General features: G+C 37.7%; 1 protein-coding gene across 2 annotated transcripts in view; it reads left to right on the top strand.

The window, feature by feature from the left end:
* The window catches only part of LOC107096953 (leucine-rich repeat and immunoglobulin-like domain-containing nogo receptor-interacting protein 3), a 48,660-nt gene that overhangs the window by 7,082 nt on the left and 17,721 nt on the right, over window positions 1-23,857 (top strand). The window contains exon 1 of one of the 2 annotated variants that reach the window (XM_015393874.1): window positions 20,277-20,350. The exons of the other annotated variant lie outside the window; for it this stretch is intronic. The gene's annotated coding sequence lies outside the window, so the exon portion shown is untranslated. Of the gene's footprint in view, window positions 1-20,276; window positions 20,351-23,857 lie in introns of those variants that run through there. 2 annotated transcript variants of the gene reach the window in all.

Genomic DNA, 23,857 nt, shown 5'->3' on the forward strand with positions numbered 1-23,857 from the left:
TTAAGAACACTGAGGAACATTCCATTATTTTCAAATGACCTATTAATAGTAATGATTAAAGAAGCCCTTCTGGAACAGGAAGAAATAGAAGACGGATTTGTGGGAGTAATTTATGTACTACCAAGGATAAACCTGTACAAAGAGGTGGATCTTTGCATTGAAGGGAAAACTCCGATGTCTGATCATCATACAGGACCAACAGGAGGACAAGGCCAATTACCACATTGATATGGTGAGAACCGATCACCCCAAGATTATTGTTCAGTGTCTGGATTGGGTGCACATTAGCTTGTATGGTGCAAATCCCCTCTAACGATCAGCGCTCGACATATTTGTGTAAAATATAGGTAATGCTACGCATATATTTTTGTGTACAACTGTTCCTGTTTTCTACGATGTATGAGCCAAGGACCATCACTGTGAAGGCATCCTCCTCGACTTTCACCTCTTTCTCTGTGGCATCCTCTTTCGTAATTTTTCCTTTTATTTATAAAAACAGTCGGGTCAGAACAGCTCCTGGCAAATGCTACTGCCTCTTTGGCCTGCAGCCAAATGACAAGCAACAGTTGTTGCATCAGCACCCCCGACTATAATGACCACTCGCTGTTGAATCCTGAGGGTTCAATATGGTACTAAATACATCACAACTCCAAGTGGTCACAGAAAATACAGAAAACAATATATATATATTGATCATTTTGACTTTTGCACCTACTTAGCCTCACAGTCATTGCAACAACCATTAAAGCATTTAGATCAGCCTTTTTTAAAAACATTCATGAAAATGTAAACAGCATAACATCAACATCCCATGATGCAGAAATAAGACAAAAAGAGCAAGCCCCATTAGCTTGGAAACCTTAAGCACCAGGTTAAAGTTGATAGATGATTGTAATGTTTTATTATCTAATACTAAGCAGGTTTGCAATCTAAAATGCAAGTTTGACTAAGTTTAAAGTAAAAAGGTAGGATTTGATTTCTAGAATTTTGTAGTTCAAATTAGCTGCCCAACAAAGTTTGGATATTAACAAATGCTTTAATGTCCGGTTTTAACTAGAAAAAAAAGGTCCAACAGTGTTGTTTTGCATGCCCTGCATGAATGAGGACATACTGTTTCTGAAATGTAATTAAATATTTATTAGCTGTCAAGAAGCTTGGGCTTCTGTTCAACTGTACTTCCCATGCATAGGTAAGTTCAGTTGAAGAGATTTACTCAGGACATCTGTGCACCACTTTTTACTGTGGTTAATTTGATGTCAATGCAGGTTAAATAGTATCACTTTACCTTTTAATTACACAGCTTAGTTAATGAGCAGCTGCAAGATGTAGGATGTCTGCCGTGTTCTCTTCATCCTTTTCATCCTCTCCCATGTCAGTGAATGTGTGTCTGAAAGATAAAAAATAAAAACTAGGGGCAGGGACTAAAAAGATTAACACTATAAAGGAGTACTCTTTTTCTCAGTTTATTTTTTTTATTTGATCATTTTGAGTGAAGTAGTTGGCTTTGATTTTCTTTTAGACTTTGGTTTACTTTGTCCTTGTGTTTGAGTTACCATCTGTGGATGCACCATTAAGGGCATAGGGGGGTGCTTATTTATTAGCTTAAACAGCATGATTTCAGGGCCAGGGCACAAATGCTTCTTGCTGTGTATGTACATTTTGTTTTTTGTATGAAGCATTTATCTTATTCACAAGAGGTTAAAGAGTCTCGCTTGTATGCTCATTTTTTTCTTATTTCTTCAGTGCTGCCATTTTTTGTTTCATCTGTGACTCAGTGGCTTCTGATCCATAAGAACTCTCTTAAAGAACGCTGTATTGCTATTGATTCCTTCCCTAATCCCCTCAGTTTGTCCAGGCACAATACAAACTATATTTTCCTGTTTAGAAAAGGGACTCTGCTGATAGCTGTGATGGAGTGTCATGCTACGGTCTCACAAAATTGGATTCGAATGACTAAGGTATCAAGTATTGAGCACTGCACAGTTTCCTACAGAAACTGCTGCCATGCTATGAGGTAGACTGAGTGCCTTTTCCTAGGATTATAACATTTCAGGAGTTTCTTTTTCCCCTCTTATTGAATCTATTCTTGGTGAGTTGAATAGTCCAACTTGAAATTATTTTACAACTATTCTTCTTTATTGTGTAATGATTCATAACATTCAGGCTTTTTACAAACATGAACTGGAAGAAAATAAAGCCTTTTCATATCACTGAACATGACCTCCTCACCAAAAAGCATGGGGGTTGGTGTCAACATGCTGTGAGTTATCTTTAATATGTAGAATGACTGCTTCTGGAAGGTATAACATGTAATGATAATTAAAATGACGATTTTCAAAAGGGGTCATGCATATGTATAGCACATACAAGACACTGTGTGTTAGAGCACAAATGGATGGATATCATAATTGTCAATGTTATACAGTTACTGAATACTGTATTCAAACACACCTGCTCAGTCATCATGCAGGTGAAGTGGAAAATCCAGGGAGATGTGCAAAACAGGCAAGTCTGAGTGTTTGAATATTTCTAAAAGCAGTGAAACATTTATTGAGCGTCTGGTTTCAGTCCCTTAATATTTAAGACATTTCTGTCAGGGATAAGCAAATTCCTGCACGAAACTGTTTGCTTTTTAAATGTATCTTGAATGATTAATGTCTGCTGGGTAAGTGAGACTCCAATGATCTTTTCAGCTGTTTTCACTTTCCACTGAAGGGGTCTTGTGTTTCAATATGATGGAAGTTCATACCAGGAACGGATGCAGATATTTGAAACATGTGAAGAATGGCTGCTGAAATATTTAACTTTCTCTTGTCAGAGATACAAGACACTTTTGGTTTTCGATTTTATCAGACTGAAATTTTTGTTTCATTATGACAAAAGCTAATGAGTTTAGTTGTTTCAATGAAATATTTTTACTTTGAAGTCATTTGTATTATTTACTTCTTTGCTGAAGCTACTTGTAACATGACCTAGAACTGGAATTTGTGTCAATGTGACAAAACAAAGTAATGGTGTTAAATAATACGAGCAGAGAGTAAATGTGTCAGCCTATGACAGAACATAAAAAAAACAACAACATTTTTTTTAGATAGGTTTAAAGCTGCTTATGGGCAAACTGCATGCCTAATTTACCTGGGAGAGAAAAGGCTGTGGATGCACAAACCTTTTTTTTTCATTTATGGATTCCATTCTGGATCCAGAACAAACAATGATTCCATCTGGACCAAGTCCATACCTTAGGCTTAGTGCATCACTAACAGCAACCAATCTAACAGACCTGTGCCACTGCTATAACTCTTTTACAATTAACCATAAAAATAATAAATTGCTTATTTTATAAAGCAGCAGAGCAACTAGTCTAATTTTTATTCACACCCAAATAACTGGAACTGCAATAAACCTTATGAGATGAATTATTAACATGTCTTTTCAAAGTATAGAGCTGCAGAAAACATCCATACAGTCGTAGTTTTCCTCCATTTAAGGGTCCGCCCTCCGGCCTAACCAAGTCATTTTATTTCAACGAGCAACAATCACATTTAATGTGGCTTTGTCTACTACTTTAAGTTAATTTGCATAAACTGCAATATAAAAGCAAACTGTCCCAACAAAAAGAATGGATGTACTCACAATTTATACACAAGGAAAAGTATAGATACCCAAGAAAAACATTTCTAGTTTCTAATAAAAGTAATTGTACCGATTGAACTTGGTTACATATGTAAAAATAAAGATGTACAGGCTCTTCATTGTACTTAATTGCAATCGTGACAATACTTTTTTTTTTTAGATAGAAAATGTATATCAAGAACTAAGTCCTGAAGGGGTGTCCTATTTTCAGTATCACTGAAGGGGCATCAATGAGATTTCCCAAAATCTGTTCTTAAAAACAGAATCATGAAATGTGAATCAGTCATACTAGAGGAGACCTTTAGTAGTTTTATAGGGGCTGTGCCTGTAGTGCTCAATTTAAGAGCAAATATGAAATATTTTGCGTTGATAAAAGAACTCCATCACCCAGCAGTAATTTGTGCAACATTAAAAGAGATCATCCCTTTGAAATAATTTAGATGTTGATGCATGACAGGTCCTATAAAATTCAGAGACAGAACAGCTTTAATCCCGCTGCTTGTGTCACACTTGTCTCCAAATTGTTTAGCTTTCGTTCTGTCTCCTGTCACACTGACTGTCCACTCACCAGAAGCCCTCACACATGACTCACACCTGTCTTAAATCAGTCCTTGTGTGCTCCTACTTTCCATCAAGCTTTCATTTCTTTCTGTCAGCCTGTTAAAACTTCTGTTGTCTGGCTCCTGTTGGTTTTTGGTTTCTGTTTGCCGTCTACCTGCCTGCTTCTTTTAACGGAACCGTGCTCTACTTGTACAAGCTAGCTTGCACGAGCACAAACCTTTCGAAGATGAAATCCCATATGTATTTGAAAACACTTCTACCTAATATATTTATTTTTTTGTTTTAAGTTGACAGATCTTAGGCAATAGCTGGGGTTTCATTATGCTGTCTTAAAAATTCCAGTTGAAAATGAACAGTTATTTAAAAGAATTATAATTGGTGCAAAAAATCTTTTATTATCATTAATAAAAACGCTTTAAGGACTGTTTGTTCTGGGTGAGTGTAGACAGACAGCCTTTCTGTACCGTCCGTTAGCAGTGACCCCATGTTTTTCTTCAATCACACAGACAGATATACTTGCATGCATACAGACAGGCACACACATGCACACGGACATGGAAACACGCGTGCATTTCGCTCTGAGGAAGCACAGATTCAAACATTACTTCCACCTCACTGCTACACAAACAGGCCTGCAGAAGCCTGAGGACTTTTCACCATGGGATGTGCACGCACATCCACACATACAAACACATTCATGCACACTCCATCCCTGCAGTAACAGAGGCATGTGGCAATCACTTGGGAATGCCGGCACATATGTGTCGCTTTGTCCTTACTATGCGTCACATATGACAGAGAGGCCAGGAGTTAAGTAAGGATCTAAATCTATATGTAGTGTGTGTGTTTTCCTCCCGTAGATCTAAAGGTTAGCTGCCTCCTTCAATTCATTGCCGCTCTGCTTGGCTTCTGCTCACAATCAGACAATAAAACCCACCTTGAATCATGTGCTCCATTGCAGTTTGAACTATCTTTGTTTTTTCACCAGCTTTAAATTGGTCTGAGACTTGTTGCCTAGTAGCAAAGCAGCCTGGGTGTTTTTCAGCATTTGAGGAAAAAGAAATACCAGACAAAAAGGTCCACTTGAATATGGAATGATAAGGTTTGTACCCAAAGGGAAAACAGAGTTGTCTCATGAGTGTGCATTTCTTTATTTTAACAATGAATCATGATGATCTCACCTCCATCTTTGTCTGGTTATTCTTTTTTTATTACAACTACAGCTGATTTTCTCTTTAGCCTTTAATCAAATAGTTTCCTTTTTTACTCTTTGTTTTCTAAATCAAATTATGAAACAATTTCCTTTAAAAAATTTTAAACAAAATAATATGTAAATAAGTAAAAAATAAAATATTCTAAGTAAATTAGATTTCTGAAGCATCATTTCTCAAACACATTAAAAATGCAGCAATTCCATTAGAATATTGATACATAGCTCATTCCTGCACCTGTCACTCTCTCCCTCAGAGCGTCTTTTCTTTTGAAGCCTTCAGCACAACTTCTAAAATTTGTTCAGATCTGACACACCTTATGGTGTTTGGGGAAACAAGTCAGAGAAATCAGATTTCTATTAAAGAGATTAATATACAATCTTATTTTTAACTAAACACCCTTATTTTACAAAATTCATAAATCTGTTTACAATCATAAAGACCAAGTAAAGGAAGGCTTTACACCACCTACCTACTGTATTTAAGATTGATTTAAAAATTATTTGATGTGTTATTAGTTTCTTGATGCATTTACTCACTGATGACTGTGTGGATTGGAAGATTTTACCTCTTTGCTCAGCTTTAAATTTGGAATAGATTTGATCCTATTCATGTAATCCTGTTTAGGATTTTATGTAAGATATTATTAGCAACATGGCTATTAAAAATGTATGTCAAGTGTGAAAATTTAATCCATACATTTTATCCAAAAGGGTACACATAGTGCTGGTATGTAGAAGAGCCACAATTACAATGTTACGCAACACAATTTCGTGATTCAATATATTGCGTAACCTTTTCACATCTAGTAAATGCAGTGTTTCCTTCTTGACGCCTTTTCAATTCCATCCATCTATCTTCTCTTGCTTCATCCATTAGAAAGGTCTCCGATTCATTGCATTGCATCAAAGAGACAAATAACCATGCACACACACTCACACCTAAGGACAGTTTAGAGATGCCAATTAACCTAACATTCACAGAAGCCGGGGTACCCAAAGAGTACATAGGGAGAAGTGAATGGGATCCAAGGCTGTGGCTGAGAACTCGTGGAGAACAACAGGTCCTTCCAGTGAAGGCTGTTAGTGAGGTCAACACAGCTGCTGAGTGTACAGATTGTGCAAGGAGGAGCAGTTCCAGGCTATTCATCTTCTCAGGAGGGTCTCTTAGATAGAAAGCTCTTTGCTTAAAGTCTCATAAACTCTCAGGAACTGTTACCTGAAAAAACATGAACAAAATTTCTTCGATGCACAGAGGTTCAAGGAGCACAGGAGGGCTTCAGAGTTACCAATCGGAATAACACTCTGGCAGAGAACATTTGGCATCCTGCACCTCTTTTAAGCACCCCGGTAAGGAGGTAGATGATTTGCAGGTGTTGAGGCACCGTGCCTGCAGCTGATGACCTAATCTCTGCAGCAGCTCCAGGAGAAGCTCTCTGCCGGAAAAAACCCAAGGAAAAAAACCCAGCCACAGCTACTCTATGACACTTATGGATCTGCACTCTGGTCCAACCATGTAATTTTTGTTCAAACTGAGCAATGATCATCACATGTAAGATTTTGTTTACAAGTGAAAGTTTACTTGCACAAATTAAAGAATGAAAGCAAACTGTACCAAACCAAATGAACAGAGGTACTCACATTTTTTACATCAATACAAATACAGATGAAGTTTTTATTAATAGTACATTAATGTACCCGCATAATTAAAAGTACAGATTGAACTTCATTGCTTAACAAAAGCTGACATATGTAGCGTTTGTTCAGTTGTTGAGTTCCTAACCTCCCCCACAATGTATGCTTTTGAATATAGATATTTGTGCTGGAAATATTGTGAATACCACACATGAAAGGACATTGCATTGTGAAAAGCCTTGAATAATTAAAGTGTAAAGATGAAGCTAATTGTCACAATTTAATATGAAAAAGGAGGTGCATAAAATGAATACAGTGAAAAATAACCAAAAAAGTGAAATTATAATGGACAGAGAAATATAAAGCCTGAAGCTGAACTTGAAAAGAAGGTCGGTGTAAAATGTGAGTTTTCAGACATGATTAATCACTCCCATGAACATGTCTTGGGACTGATTAGGCATGGACGCTTCCCTGAGGCTTAGAGAACCAGACGATTTTAAAAGCCAAACCCAAATGTCCTGCATTTTTAGCCTCTAAGCAAAGCAACAGTACCTTGACCACTCCTACAATCCTGCATGGCTACTTAGCTAAAGATAATTGACATGGTGCTAGACCAGACTCTTAAGCAAGCGACAACTGCGGACACAGAGGCAGATTTAACAGTTTATTTCCTGGTTAAATGGAGAAGAGCTCAGTCAACTTAGACAAAAACAGGGAGAGAGAGAGTCTGAGTTTTGGATCCTTATCCAGAGGATGGTCCTGTGTTGGATTGAGGGTGGACAGGCAGGCTGATTGTTCCTGTATGGGCTCCCTGGAGAGGAGACAGTTCCAGAGCAGCAAGGATCCTGATCCTGGTGAGCGTCTGATCTGGTTCTGTGGAGAACGAAAGCAAGGAGAGATTAGAGGAGACTCTGGGAGCTTAGTTCACTAACAGAGCTTGACCTGTTTTACCACTGAGAGAGCAGAACCAACTGGCAGCATGCTCCAGGAAACTGCTCCAATATAAAGGCCACCCTTGATTATCATCAAGGAGTAACAGCTGGAACCCATCAAGCCTGCAAAACCTGAAAGTAAGGAGAAACACAAAGACCTAAGAATAATGGTAAATGATATTATTTTGTTTTGCTTTTGCTGCTGCAACATTTCCTACCAACAAACTCTCTGAAGCAGATTTCTTCATTGGATAGTGATGCTCTAAAGATCCCGTCATTAATATCTTTTAAAAAATCAAGACCAGCCTTTAATACACTCCTTTGTTTGTTTTCTCTCAGTATGAGGAAAACCTCATTCTCAGCTGATGATGGGTTAATGGCCTGTGATGCTATTGGCTTAATGGGTTTAACACAGATTATATAACTTCATTTTCTCTGTTTGCCTCTCTCTGTTTCGCTTGTGTCTTATCTTAAAAGCAATCCCAGTTTGTCTTGATCCTTGAACTGCCTTAACCCCACCCTTCACACCTCCACCTTTTTCTTTCTACTTTTAAACATCCGGTCATAAATTTATTATGTGAATAGAAAAGAGAGAAATTGCTTTTTTTTTATCCCTTTCTCTGCTGGCCCAAAATAAATAATTAAAGTACTGGGTTAAAAGTTGGAAAGGGGTTTAAAAAAGAAAGTATTTTGAAGCTAAAGTATTTTCGGGTTGATTTGGAGCAGCAGGCTGTCAGCGCCTCTTCTTTGGGGCTTGTGATTTCTTATCTTTCTCTTTATGCCACCTGTCAGTCCTCCAGTCGTTTCTCCCACTATCACAGCAGATGATAGCAGATTTATCTCTGTCTCCTTCGTCCATGGGAAGGACAGTTTTAGGATGAGAATATTCCTGGTTTTTGTTTACATAAAGCTTGCTTGCCTCGAGTATCAATCCCGCAGGCTGTTTGTTACAATCATAATAATAATCACGCATGCTGTTTTACAGTGTTTTGCTGCACTGCCTTGATGGAGTAAAATGTAGCAGACAGTTTATTCCCCCAGCTGTCCCCCTCAGAGAGCACCGCTGATCTCATTATGGAGCTCTTGCTGTGGCGAAGTTTGAAATGCAAGAGATGTTCAGCGTTTAACATGGCAGTCCTTCAACATCCAGAAATGAGTTGAAGTGGCTCCCACTTTGATTTCTATGATAGTTTATGTGAGGAATTTGTTTGACATAGACTGAAACTACCCTTGCTTCATTTTGTTGACTTCCTTACTGCCTGCAAGGGCAGATGTGATTAGGTAATCAAGCATTTCTGTATTTATACGATCTACACATTGACAAACATTTGGCTTAGTATGTACATGAGGTCGAGCATACGCTTGGATAATTCCTAGGCTCCTGGGGTATTGCTGGGACTTTCCAACCATGACCTCAGTAAGAGGCAAGGAGAGAGTGAGATGAGTATTAGAGGCAGCTAATGTGAAAGATGAAGAGAGTCCTTGAATTTTAACTGGATGCTCCCCAAGGGAAGATTCCAATAATTTCATTGTGTCTTCCCTGCTTCCTCCAGGAGCTCCAGGACTCTGATGGCTTCACCATTCTATCCAGAATGAGTCTCTCTTTATTTTGAGAGAAAAATCATTTGATTAATTAGCAGCAAATGATTTACGTTATCTGTTTTCAGTAGAGGATAATGATTTTCCTCTAGCAGTAACCAAATTTCCCAGAAGGTAAATATCAGTAAAAGCTATCAGTAATGTAATCAGGGTTTTAACAACATCAACCTTCTGAAAGATAAAGGGCAGATGTCATTACAGTCCATGCAATCAACCTTTATTATTTTCAGATAAATGTATATATATATATATATATATATAGCAGAATTTTTTGTGTCTTTAAAGCAATGGTAGCAAAAGGTCAGACTGATTTCTGCTTATGTTATTTTGAATATTAAATACAAAGAAACTGAGATGTCTCTGAGGTGCTGAGAACTACTTGATAAATGTATAATTTTTACTGCATGGTAGATCAAATTTTAATTTAAGCCTTGCACACATTTGTACACCATAATGCATTTCGATATAATTAAAGAGGGAAGTGCAGACTATAAAAACTAAACCTTGAATGGTTTATTATTCTGAAAAATGGGTGTTTTGTTTCTGAGTGTTTTGAAGCATCATTTAATAAAAGAAAGAGCAAAATCTGAAATCTCCCCAATGTCTCCTCAACTTTATTAAACATTGTTTATGCTCCCTTGAGAGGTTTTGGCTTTTCAGAAAAGGAGATATCACACTAGAAGGGAGATGGAAACACATTTGCTGAATAAGCTCTGAGGTAGCAAACATTCATCTTTCATGGCAGATCACCTGTACCTCCTAATGTCCTGTTTCCTGTACAATTGTGGACCACTATGAGTTTCCACAATTCTTAAGCACTCTTTCTCTCCCATATGTATGATGACTATTGTTGTCATATTACTCTTACATACTTACTTGCATGTATTAAAATTGCATTTGCTTCTTAAAATCTCTGGACAAGATGTACCATTTCCAATGCTAACTTTAGATATGTTGTCAGTGCTAGTTTGCAGTCTCTACTTCCTGGTCATTAATTAAATTCAGTTTATTCATATAGCGCTAATTCACAACATATGTCATTTAAAGGCACTTTACAGAGTCAATTTAACCAGATCATACAAGTTTTCTATCTAAGGAAAACCGGCTGATTGTACTCTAAAGCAATCCCTCACAATAAACATGCTTATAGCAAAGATGGAAACGAAAAACGCTCTTTCAGCCATGCCTTGAATTCTGATGAAAATTGCTTTGTGTAGCCTTAATAATTCTTTATAAACAAGTAGATAGTAGCTTGCCTTATGTGCAGCTTGTGATGGAAACATAGCAACTGTCTCTTTTCATGGTTTTGTTACCATGTGGAAAGAGCATCTAACCTTTCATCAATTAAACAACAATAGTCTGTCAGTACTTTGAAGGGTTTGGGTCATTAGTAGCAAAATAAAGCAACTATTGCCCCATTTACACTACTACCCCTCTGAAACTGACACGTGCCGAGTTTGGACCGAGCTTGGACAAGATAACCATGCCGAGAATGGTTCTTACGAGCGTTTACACATCTCGCTAGCAGTGGTCCACGATTCTACAGCTCTCAAGGCGGGATAACACAAACAAAAATTTAGGAACCTATCACTGTTGATATTAGTGATATTTCATCATTTGCAGAATGTCAGGCGAAGAAGGCATCATCCCAATTCGCACCACGCTCTTTTGATGCAATTTATGTTAATAAGCTGAGAAGAAGTTCGGGTTGTGATCAGGTGAAAAGATCTGTGAATTGCAAAGCCGGACGCCACAAAACCTGCAAAATGAGTAAGCTGACTGTAAATAGGGGAAAATGCCATCTGCTAATGCGCTCTTTTTTATCAGAGAACCGAGCCACAACTGAACCGTGCCGAGCCCAACTGTTGAACTAGTACTAGTTTTAGCGCGGCTCGGTTGTGTTTGGCACAGTCCAGTTCAGTTGTTTTCCATTTACACTCAATAGTTATCTCGGTTACCGTGCTCGGACTGTTCTCGGCACGGTTTCAGAAGGATAGTGTAAATGGGGTGTTTGTGTTGGGGTGAGTTGAAGCATTAAGCATGAGAAGCTGAGGGAATCAGTAAAGTCCCTCCATGTTAACAACTTAGAGTTATTGTTATTTCATCAGAATTATAGATTTCACATTTCACTGTCTTGAAGTGCTTTAAATAAGGATGAAAACCAAAATAATTGGAAAAAGATATAATACCAAGTTTTCAACAAAAAAAAGACAATTGCATTAAACCGTTCATGTAATATGAAAGTTACTTATAAAGAAAATATAATTAAAAAGTAATAGTTAAAAGAAAATTACCGTATATATTTTTCTGATATGACATGAAAATATGAGGTAAATATTGCTGTGTATTAATGAGGAAGAGAAATAGTGAAGCTGCTGTATTTGACTCTTAACCTTAATAATCCTTTTGGATCTTAGCAATCCCTTCTTTCTATGATCTCTTATTGTATTATGCATGGCCTGAACTGTAGAATAGGATTCATATGACACTATTCTTAATTAGTTTGTGATTTTCTATCAATGCTAGTGAAGTAGTGGACACACAATCAAGATCAGACACCTTAGACTCTCCCCAAGTTTCAGAACCTACTTAATACCCTTAAGCTGTGGTTATTCGTTCAGCCACATCTCTGACCTTTCCAGAAGAGGTTCCCCTGTGATTCCTCGCTGGAAATGATCTGCTTCTTTACACTGCCTTGCTCTGCAGCATTGACAAAGCTCTTATAGACAGATGTGTGTACACAAATGTCAGCTCGGGACCATTGTACATTCTCCTGTGGGATCTCTGGCGAGAAAAGAGGCCAAAAAGTGTGATGATCACCTACTGTTTCTGTGAAGCACTGTGCCTTCACTCCTGCAGACAACACTTTTGCACAAACACACTCATGCTTTGTTGGTGTACAACCACAAGCCAAACAGCTTTGCCTGTGCTGAGGGATTGCCGTCTTTGTTCCCTCAGAGCAGAGGATTCAGCTCTCTCCTCCACATCGCCTGTTTTCTTTCATCCCACATCTCCATCCTTGTCACTCTCCATTTTCTCTCCTCCCTCCCCACCATCACCCAACCAAGTGTTTTTTTTAACCTTCACCTCTATTTCACCGTCCTTCTTGCCTGCTTCGTTCTGTTCTTTCATCCCCACATCTGAATCGTTGGTGACAGCCCCCATTGGTTGGAGGAGCCGAATCAGAGAAACAGGCAGCCAATAAGCTTTTGGGCTAACAGGGTCACTGTTATCCATGAAGCTGTGCAATTACTCTGCTGTCTGCATCCCTGCTATGTGTGCATATGCAATGAATTCTTCATTCATGCACTCTTGCACAATACATGAACATCATTTATGGATGCATGGTTTATTTACGACACCTTAACATAAACAGGGAGGTCATTTTTCTTTGATGTTCGAAACTCTCATTTCAATCATTTTGATGATTTTTCAAAATATCTCATAAAAAACAAACAATGCATGTCAACAACTGAGTAAAACTGATAAACCTTTTCTAGTCATTTTATGCATTCAGGTCAAAGTCACAAACATTTCAATCATAGAATCTCAAGTGAATCCAGCCTCATGCTGCTGTTCAAAGGCTGCAGAAGGAAGACTGTCACACTGTTTCCCTCCCCCGTCTTTCTTCATCCAACTTGTTTGTTTGCCTGCCACGTAGACTAGCGTTTACTTTAACCACGTACCAGGTCATTTCCCCCATTAGAAATTATTGCCTTTTTTTTTGCTTTGACATAGTGTTAAACTGCAGTGCATGTTGTGGGGAAACATGTTGGTTGTTGGGTCACTCTTATGAGATCAAGCACAGCATCAGCCCTAATTTACATCATTAGATTTTCTCAGCTGTGCAGCAAAGTTGACCTTCCTTCATCCTTAATGACACAGAGAGACAGTCCTTCTTACCACCCCCTCCTTATCTTTTCATCCTCTTCCATTCATCACATTCAGTTCTTTTCCAATTTTCCATAACTTCTATCGCCTTCCTCTGATGTCCAACTCTGTCCTCTTATCTTCTTATTCTGCAGCATTTATGCAGCTCTACACATATCCTCAGCGTTTCAATCTCCTTGAAGCTATTCACACCACTTTGTCCACTTATCACATTTGTAGAAGCATATTAGGGTATTAGTTGACTTAATGCTAAATTATCTGTCTGCCTATTTTAAAAAGCCATAGAACTAATTAATTAATTTTTTCCATACCAAATGCAGATAAGAATAAACATTACAAGCACTCTAAAATATGTACTTGCAGACACTGTGTTGTGCATTTCAGAGGAAATGTCTCCAGGGAAATGCTTTAAGTCTTCTGGTTATCAACTCAATCAGCTCTGTTGTTGCAGGGAGAAAGACGTGATTTCATTTCCCAATGACCAGTCCACAGGATAACCCCACCGTTTTCTTATCAAGAAGCTCATTAGCCTTTTCGAAGGAAATGACAGCAGAAATGAACTCCCTTCACATTTCCATCCAGACTGCAGTAATCAGAGCCCTGAAGACAGTCCACTGTTTGCACGGTGGATGTTCCCATTTGCAACCAGAGTATGATTACATTTTTCAGAATACAGAGTATATTGATTTTTTTTTTTTTTTTTTTACATTTTAGAAACATATACCTTAGTTTGTTTCAGGGGAATTTATTGACATAGGCCAACAAAAGCAAGAGCAAAATTAGGAGGTTAAAGGGAAAGTGTATTGCACTTTTTATGTTATAACAAAAGTCAGAAAAAAGGGTGGGTGCATTATTATGTATTCTCCCTAAATCGAAATCGAACATTTTTTTAAGATCCACTTGCTTGGTAACATAATCATCGAGTGTTTCCATAACATCTTTGTGCTTTTTACTAGAGTTAAGGGTATTCACCAAAAAATTGACTTGTTGACAAGTCGATTCAGATCTAGACAGCTGCAAAGTTGCATCACCCCTGGGTGTGGACCTGAGTGGAGGTATGTATTGGCTTATTCTATGGGCTTAATAAAGGTCATTCTCCAGCTGGCAATAAAAGATGGATTAAACCTGCCTTTGATGAAGCAAGACTTATTTTAAGTCATTTTTACCTCAGCAAAGCCCATAATAAGGCATTGACTCGACTTCACCTTTTACTGCCAACTAGTCGACATAGAAGAATAACAACTCATACATTTTTTTAATCCATGTTTTATCAAGAAGGTTTTGCCTGTTTTAGAGTCTGATTTGATTTAATCATAAATACATCCCTCAAGTTGGATGTATTCCCCAGGGCCTTAAAAACTAACCTGACAACAGCCAGATGCATGTCTCGCTCCACCTAGCTCCACTCACATACATCTGAGAACCCGCCATAGGAATTGCCTTTACTGAAGGCTGAGCCTTATCAAAACTCCTTGCATATGATTGGATAAGCCACTTGTCTGTCATCTTTATTGACGTGCTATTTCAACCACTCACACCGAAGCTAACCCGTGACGCTGTGAGAGGAGGAGCCATTTGGTAGATCAAGCTCTTGCCAAATCCGGTCGGGAGAAGGGCGAAAACATCGTTTCCACCAACAAAAGCCTTCAAAGCCGTTCTCTGATGTTCTTTTAATGAAACAATATCAGATAGATTGGACAACACAGAAGAAATAGCAGCATCAATGCTAACGCTTGCTTCCTCAATGCGAGCCGCCATTGTTGTTGGAATCTCACGGTCGCTTCTCCACTCCAGTACACACCCGCCCTGCGTCCTGATTGGACAGACCATAAATTCGGTTGGGGAAATCACTTTCAATGAGCGGGTTCCCAGATGTATGTGAGTGGAGCTAGGCGGAGCGAGACATGCATCTGGCTGTTGTCAGGTTACTTAAAAACAGCAATTATCAAACCATTGTTGAAAAAGGGAAGCTTGGACAAACTGGTCCTTCAGAACTACAGATCCATCTCAAACCTTCCCTTTGTCAGTAACATTATTGAAAAAGTTGTGTTTCCACGGTTAAATGCCTTCTTAATAATGATGAGCTGGTTTGATGTCTTCCAGTCAGGTTTCCATGAAAACCACAGTATAGAGAGTGAACTGTTTAATGTGTTCAATGACATCCATATAAATTCAGACTGTGGAAGAACCACAGTGCTGGTATTATTGGACCTCAGTGCAGCGTTTGATACTGTTGATCACTCGATTTTATTAGAGCATCTGGGAAATTGGGTTGGCCTTTCAGGTACAGCACTTGACTGGTTTAAATTCTACTTGAAGCACAGGGAATTCTATGTGTCAGTAGGGAACTTTAAATCAGAGACCAGAAAAATCACATGCAGGGTTTCTCAAGGCACCATTCTGGGGCCCCTCCTAATTAACATCTACATTTTCCCCTTTGCTCAGATTATAGTTAACAACCAGATCAGTTACCATAACTTTGTAGATGATAAACAGCTTTAGATCACCATGTCACCAGGTGACTACAGTATGAACCCATCAAAGTATTGGCTGGATGCTTAGAACAGATCAATATGTGGATGCACCATAATTTTCTACAACCCAATAAAAACAAAACTGAGTAACACCCTGATACAAAAACTGGTTCACGACAAAGATAGGACACAGAGATAAGACCAACTACGTGGTTTAAGCCGTTAAGTGTAATGAAGAGTGCACCGACTTGTAAACATTACACAGGTGCATGGCTCTACAAAGGTGGCCCAACTCCTCAGGACAGGACTCAGCTGTTCCCCTACACCTGAAGGCTAAAGGACACTCATTGCAGGACAACAATGTCCATGTTCTGGCCAAGGAAGAAGGATGGTATTTGAGAGGGGAGGCCATGATGGGGGGGTGGGGAGTGGATCTTTGTTAACCACGAAAAACCAACATTCAACAGAGGAGGTGGTCTGAGACACAACCTGTGCCCTACTTAAGAAGTAGAAGCCTCTTGGATGAGAGGCTAATCCACTGCTAGAAAACTTCACATCCAGTGGCCTAAAGTGAAATTTTCAAGGATTATACTGGTGACTTCTGCAGGCAATTGGTTGCATTTAATTTCTTTAAGAATATTAAAAGGAAGGGTACTAAAAAGAAAATGGACACAACATTGTTTAGATTTTATTTGAAAAGAAGAGAAGAAAAAAGCCCAATGAAGTTAGTGGTAATGTGAGAAGATATTAATAAGGTTTTGGATACTTTTGCAGAACACTGTGGCTTTTAAGGCCAAAAATTGTGTGTTGAACTTGGTAAAAGCACTAAATGAGGTTGACATAGCTCCTTTAAAGCTCCTTTGGAGCTATATCACCGTTGACATAGCTCCTTCTGTCCATCGGTGACATAGCTCCAAAGGAGCTTCAAAGGAGCATTGTCACCGATGGACTAATTTCAAAGCACAGCATTTATGAGGCCACAGATGATTTGAGACATTTATCACATTGGTTGTGGATCATAACAAATAGAGTCTATATGTAAGGTCAATATTTAAATTACCTATTTAAATAACTTAAATTGTATTTAAGTGATTTGTATTACTCTGTTTCCAAAGTTTTTGTCTTGAAGTTGTGCTTTTGCTAATAGCATAATGATCTCAATTTAATACAAATTAGTGATATCCCCACAGAAACAATTCCCTCCCTAAATCATTTTTCATAACAATTGAAAAGGAAAACACTTTAAACACAGGCTTAACAGCCATAAATTCTGCAGCCCTCAGTAGCTTTAGCAGCGCTCGTAGCAGGCTTAATGACTTCTGTCTGGCAAATGGCCAAACCTCTGATCTGCAGTGTGCAAGCTTTTCATCTGTCCTTAAAAAATAAATAAATAAATTAAAAACAGACCTGCAGTGGCTCACATGCAGCTTAGTATCACACAGACTGGAACATGTACCTCTTCAGCACATCCTAGCAATCCTGGCCGGGTCTGATAACAAAAGACATAGATGAATACATGCATCTGTCAGCAGAAGAAGAGCTCTGCCTGAGCTTGAGCATTCTCTCTAATGAGAAGACAACTTTTTGTGACAGAACTGCTGAAATCAGAAATTAAACTACAGGAAAAGCACAAAGGAAGTCAAAATGGACACACATTAATCAAACTTTTTAAAATGTACACTTCTGGTATGATAAATTATGATAAACCAGAACAAAACTGTGCATAGATGTCACATGAAAGAAAATAATTACATGATTTTCAAATAGAATGACAGATTGAAAATTGTGGCATGTATTTAGTCTGCTTTACATGTTGCCATGTTTCTGCACTTTCCTTCATATATCCTTACTTTTTATGTAGTTGAGAGCAGCTACATGTTCTACCTGTACCACCCTGTCCCATCCATAAATAAATATGCAAATACGTATTAAGAAAAATGGAATGGCTTTCAGTATGGTTGAACCGAGATGTAAGTCTTAAAGGTATAGTGGAGGATTTTCACGAATTTTTGTAAAGATCCGCCCTCTCTACTTAAAATAAAAAAAAAAAAGCACAAGCCTTGGGAGAGAATGCTTATTAAACGTGTGCGAGAGCACAAGCACATTTCTCCTCGTACACACTCTGTTTAAAAGTTGCTGTTTGCATCACTCATAACAGCTTACTTTCCAAAAGAAGATTTGCAATGTTTCCACTACGTCAGACTCACCACTAGTAAGTGAAAATGGGTATGAGCACATAGGACGGCCTTATGTAAACATATCACCAGAATGATTGATAACTAGGAGGACCACTTATTAAGATGATCCACCAGGAAATAAAAGATTGTCATCTACTGTATACCTTTAAGTATGAGTAATATGATTTAAATTGAGTAGCTGAAGAAGGCAAATGTCTTTAAAACTGCAGAAGCTAAATTGTAGTTCTTGGTCAAAAGAAGATATAGTTAAATATACTTACTTAGCAATAAAAAGTTGAGGGAAGTAATCAAGACTTTGCCTGCATGTCTGGGTTATCTAAGTTGACATCTATTGGTACATCAAGGGGGACATGGTGAGGGCATTGAAGGAAACCAGTTCTGCTATGTTCCCCACTCAGTCACAGTGTAGGAAGTGCACATATGTATATTATATATCTCATGGCTTTGGCACGGCTCATAAATAACTGTTAAATACCAGACCTGTCATCCAGCTCCCTCTGTAATGCTACCAAGAATGCTACTTGGTGAAAACCTAAACCGGCACTGGTGGTGCATGGTTCCTCCCTTTGAGTGTTAGGGTCAGCTCATTCAGGGCTCTAAAATAATTCCCCTGGCAAATCTAAACCGGCATACAGTATAAGCCATGCTTTAACAGGTTAGTAAGCTATATAAAATATATGCTCTTTCTTAAATAATTCAGTTTCTCACAACTCTGCATAGCCAGATTTATGTGACAGTCCACAAATTGGATACAATAAAAAGTAGGGCCACCTAACTTCTTTGAAATAAAATGCCGATCTGACACAATTCAATTTTTAGTCAGTGTGCTCCACAGTGCAAAGTATGCTGTACATTTTCATCTGCGTAAATCAGAATAAGTTTGTTTCCTTCAATTTTTAATGTATGTATGTTTCTTTATTCAGGTTTAGTGTACAAGTTTAAATCATATGAGCTCGAATTAATACAAAAAAAACCACTGGGTTTGATACAGAATCACAAACATGAGTTTTAGTAGTTTAAAGTTCCTGTTGTACACTTTTTCATTGCACGCTAAAAGTTTGGGTGAATTTTTACACTTATGTAACTTTCATTTTTGTACATCCAAATTTTTGTGTGCAACATTGCACCGCAGGGCTGGGTAGTGATGGTTTATGCATGAGGCTCCTGGTAACTGGAAGCTATGCTTTTGGACTAAATGCAAAACTCTTTGCATGCTGCACATCACTGCTCATCACCCTGAATAACTAGATCCAGTGTAAAAAGAAAACATAATCATGGGAGCACCATACTCTGGTAACACGTTTCTCCAGGAGGGACTGGAGAGCTTATTAGAGCTGATGCAAAAATGGATGGATAGCAGCAAAATTGCTTCAGACTGGAATGGAGATTCACTCTCTGATAAAAAACAATGACTGAACAAATAGTTAAAACAGCTTTAGATTAAGTTCCATTTGACCTATACAAAGTCCACACATAAATCCAAATAAAAATGTGTTTAAATGATATTTTCAATTTCCAATAGTAAGTTTTAGCTTTCAGGTTTAAGAAAAAAATATCTGTCAGACTCGAAATCAGATTCTTTTATCAAAAATGTTAAGCAGAAATAATAAGATAATAAGTGTTCCTGCCCACCTTTAAAGTGGATAACTACTCTAAGTACACTGCCTTTCTAGGTTTTTAAGTTGCTATGATGTAATAAGAGTGTACTGAAATTCATTAAAGTTTATGTTGTTAAGTCAATCATTTCATCAGTCAGTTCTCCCATTAGAAATCTTTTTTAAGATTAAAGTGGAACAAATGCAACCAATTTTATGGATATTGTGTGGTTGGACAATAGTTATTTTTACCATGAATATTTGGAGCTTAACTAGCAAGTTACATATTTATTTTTTATTTTTTCGGCGACTGACTGATTAGGATGTAAACTAATACGGTCCCTTTATAGTTCTGGCATGCTGCTAATACGTCTTGAAGGAGATGAAAAGGCTTCTGCCCTCAGGATTTATGATTATGCTGTGGTTGCTGAACTTTGTATGACTTCATAAGGGCTTAGAAAGGGGGAGGGAAGGACATTTGATGTCCTACAATGAAAACTAAGTGGACTGAAGATCTGAAGACACAGCACCTGAGAAGAGATGGTGTGGATATGGGCAAGGTTACAACCTAATCAGACAGACTCCCGGGCTGCCCTCTGTTGTTTGTTTACCACACAATACGGTACAGAGAGTATTCACTGGTGTGTCTGTTTGCATGTGCGTGAGAGCATGCTGTGCTTGTTATTCTATGTGTCTGTGCGCCCAGTATGCAGAACTATGGGCTTGTGTTAGAGCCAGAGAAAAAGCAGGTCAAAACACCACAGGGTGTGAGAATCATCAGAATGGTTGCAGCTAATTAAACTTGTCATGGCTTTAAATAAAATAAAAAGATCCATGTTCGCTAAAAGTGTGAAATGACAGAAATTTCACTGTTTTTTAAACCTTTTAAGGCATATAGGTTTCTCGCAATACAGACTTGCTACTCTACCACTATCCACCTAGAAGGAGAATGAATATTCTCGTATCATCATCTCATTCTAAGCAACAAATTCTTGTATTCTATCAGCTATAAAATTAATTATTCAAGTATATTACGGTCAGGTCACCCAGCAATAAAGCACATCCTCGGAAAACATTCTGATATATACAGACTTAATTTAACACATGATTATTTTATTTAGAACTGACACAACTAATCGTGATTAATCTATTCTTGAAATTATCTTCAGCTAATTCAGCAATCGTCAACTGGAGAATAAAGACTGTAAAACATGTCTTCAGCTGACAAAGCAACCCTCTTAGAGCAGTAATTGTACCAAAATTCAAAAAAAAAAATTTTTTAATTGTTTGCATTTATGATAAAAATCTTTTTCGCCTGTCAGTATGCTGTACCCAGAACTCCTCAAGTGGAAAAGTTTTAGTTTCACCTGGTTTAATTTCTCAAAAAGCCTTCTTTACGGAACCTTTTGCTATCCAATTATTAATTGATTAAGCAAAAAAATAATAAACAAATTAATCCATTGGCAAAATAATTGTTAGTTGCAGCCCTAATTTTGTTACAATCAGGCTCATATTGATACAGATCAGTGCACCATTCTGGGAGAATCAAAGTTGGTGGAAGAGTTGTTGGAGAGCAATTATTACAGCTTCCTTTTCATTCAGCTTCAGAGAGCACCAACATACAACAACACATTCTCGTCTTGCACGTGTAGTGAGGACCATGTGTTGACTCCTATTGATTTCCATTGATTTTAGGTCATTTTCAACCTTTTCTATGACCTTACTTAAAAACAACCCTAAATCTAACCTTTACCAGATCATACCTCAGCCCTAAGCCTAGCCATTGGCAAAACAGTTTGTGTGGGCTGGCTAAAATGTCCTCCCTTTGTAAAAAGGTCCTATCTCCATAGGTTAAAAACTGAATTTGGTCCTCACTCTTACTGTTAAGCAGGAGCACACATGCATCCACATATATTGCTCCCCAGCCTGTTACTCCAAACTGTCCCTTAAGATAGTCATGGATCCATATATTGCCGCTTTTTTGGACATTCTTAGTGTAAAAATTTGGCTAATAAATTAGATTAGAGGATAATCAGATATAGGAATACCTAATGTTTCAACCTTCTCAAATAATATACAGTTTTTCTAAAATGTTATATAGCTGAGTTCTAAATAATTTGTTTTGAACTGAAAGGCGACAGATGGAACACAACAGGTTTATAGATCGATTCATCTTTTTTTTTTACCTCTGAAAGAAACAAACAGCAGCTGAAGTGAGTCATTGCATGCCGCAATGTTTTATTTTTATTTTTCTCTTTAATTCTACCAACCCTCTGTGTATATTTATCAGAACTGTCAGACAGGACTGTCTTCAGCTGTCAGCTCACAGCCAGGGAGAGGAGAAGGAAACAAACACAGGCAGAAAATGAGATGAGACAGAGTGAGTATCTGTATAGGTTTACATGTAGGATTCCTACTTAGGCTATTTTGGGTGGAGGATTTCACATCAGGCAGAGACACTGAAAGGTCTTTGCTGGGCTTTGAAACTGTTTTTAATCCCTTTGTTATAAACTGACAAGTGTCGTGTAATCTTACAATATATTATGTGTTGCCTTGTATTTGTTTAAGTCAACTTCTAAGAGGTTATTTGCCTTTGAGGAACAAAACTAGACAAAAGTTGACTTAATTAAATAAATACTTAAATTTCTAACAAAGGATCTAAAAAACCATGCTACATTTTATCTGACTTTTACATCATTGCCAGGGCTCCTACATTCATCCACACAGATGACTGTGCAGCAGCAGCATCAATGATTGCTTTGCCAATGGCTGTTTTAATAGCTATGCTGTTTTTTATTATCTTCCTTCTTTGTTAATGGTGGGATCATGATACTGCTGGCTCCCATCACTCAAGAGTTTTAATGGTAACAGCGAAACAAGATTATTGTTTTTTTCTATCAAAGTTTTATTGGACACTTCTAGTGATAGATATATTCATAGACCTGATAGACAACACATAGTGTATCTGGTTGTTTTGATGTCCTGAATCATTTAGATGAAACTCGGATAGCAATCACATTTAAATAGTGGTATGAATGGCCACAAAAAAAAAAAAAAAAACAGTGGACACTGTTTTTGTTTAAATATCTTCTCATGCTGGAAAACAGAAACACCAAAGGGAATCAGAGCCAGAGACCTAAAGGTTGTGACAAGTCATATGTTGCACAATGTTTATTTTGTTAAAAGTTTTATCTCATTTATTTTTGTGGTTGTCACAACTGAATTACTTACTCTACTTACTCTAGTAGGATACCACCCATAGATCTTATACCTTTGTTACTGGTTTTGAAAGCATATCTGACTACATGTCTGCAGATTTAGTCTAGTAAATCAATCCATACTGCTCAAGAATTGTTACATGTAGAGTAAGTTAGTGCAAAGGTAAACTAACATTATGATATTTCTCTGTTTTGATTGAAAACATTGATAGTATGTTTCAGGGCAAACAAAGCTTATACCTTTTCCACATGCAGTCCAATTTTTTTTTACTCTTCATGGTTTCACATTGTTTGCATTGAAGCTACACCTTTTAAAACACATAAGCCTGGAATGGACATGGCCCAGTTACTGGTCTTAACGTATAGAAACATTTTCTAGTTAAAGTTAACCACTAAAAGCTTTATCATACTGGTCTTGTGATGTTCCAGAGAAAGCAGACTTTCCTCCCACTGTATCAGCTGACTACCTTAGTTTATTGACACACTCTCAGTCAATCCTATAAATTTCTGTTGTTCACAAAGAAGAATGTTAAATGTTTCCAAACTAAAGTGGTTCCACCCATTGCTATTCGTGAGCAACTGCTTTTTTTGAAAGTACATTTGGCACATTAGGAGGGTAAAACAGTAGATTTATTAAGCAGCAGATCGAGCGCAGGTTATCTTATGAGGAGCAGAACACCAAGAAACAATATTTTTTTGTGAAATATATTTTACAAAATCCACTAAATTTTGTGGGTGTTAACATCATATTTGTCTTCCATTCTCCAGTGCTGTGTACATCACTAGAAATAAGCAAAACTTTTAAACTGACATTTTTTTTCCTGATGCTATCATTAAATGTATATTACTGCCTTTGACTGAAGTAGGCTTTAATATATTATCTTTAAAACTATCTTTCACTGAAAAAAGCG

The sequence above is a fragment of the Cyprinodon variegatus genome, unplaced genomic scaffold (genome assembly GCF_000732505.1).
Source record: "Cyprinodon variegatus isolate N-32 unplaced genomic scaffold, C_variegatus-1.0 Scaffold661, whole genome shotgun sequence".
In the NCBI taxonomy this organism is placed as follows: Eukaryota; Metazoa; Chordata; class Actinopteri; order Cyprinodontiformes; family Cyprinodontidae; genus Cyprinodon; species Cyprinodon variegatus.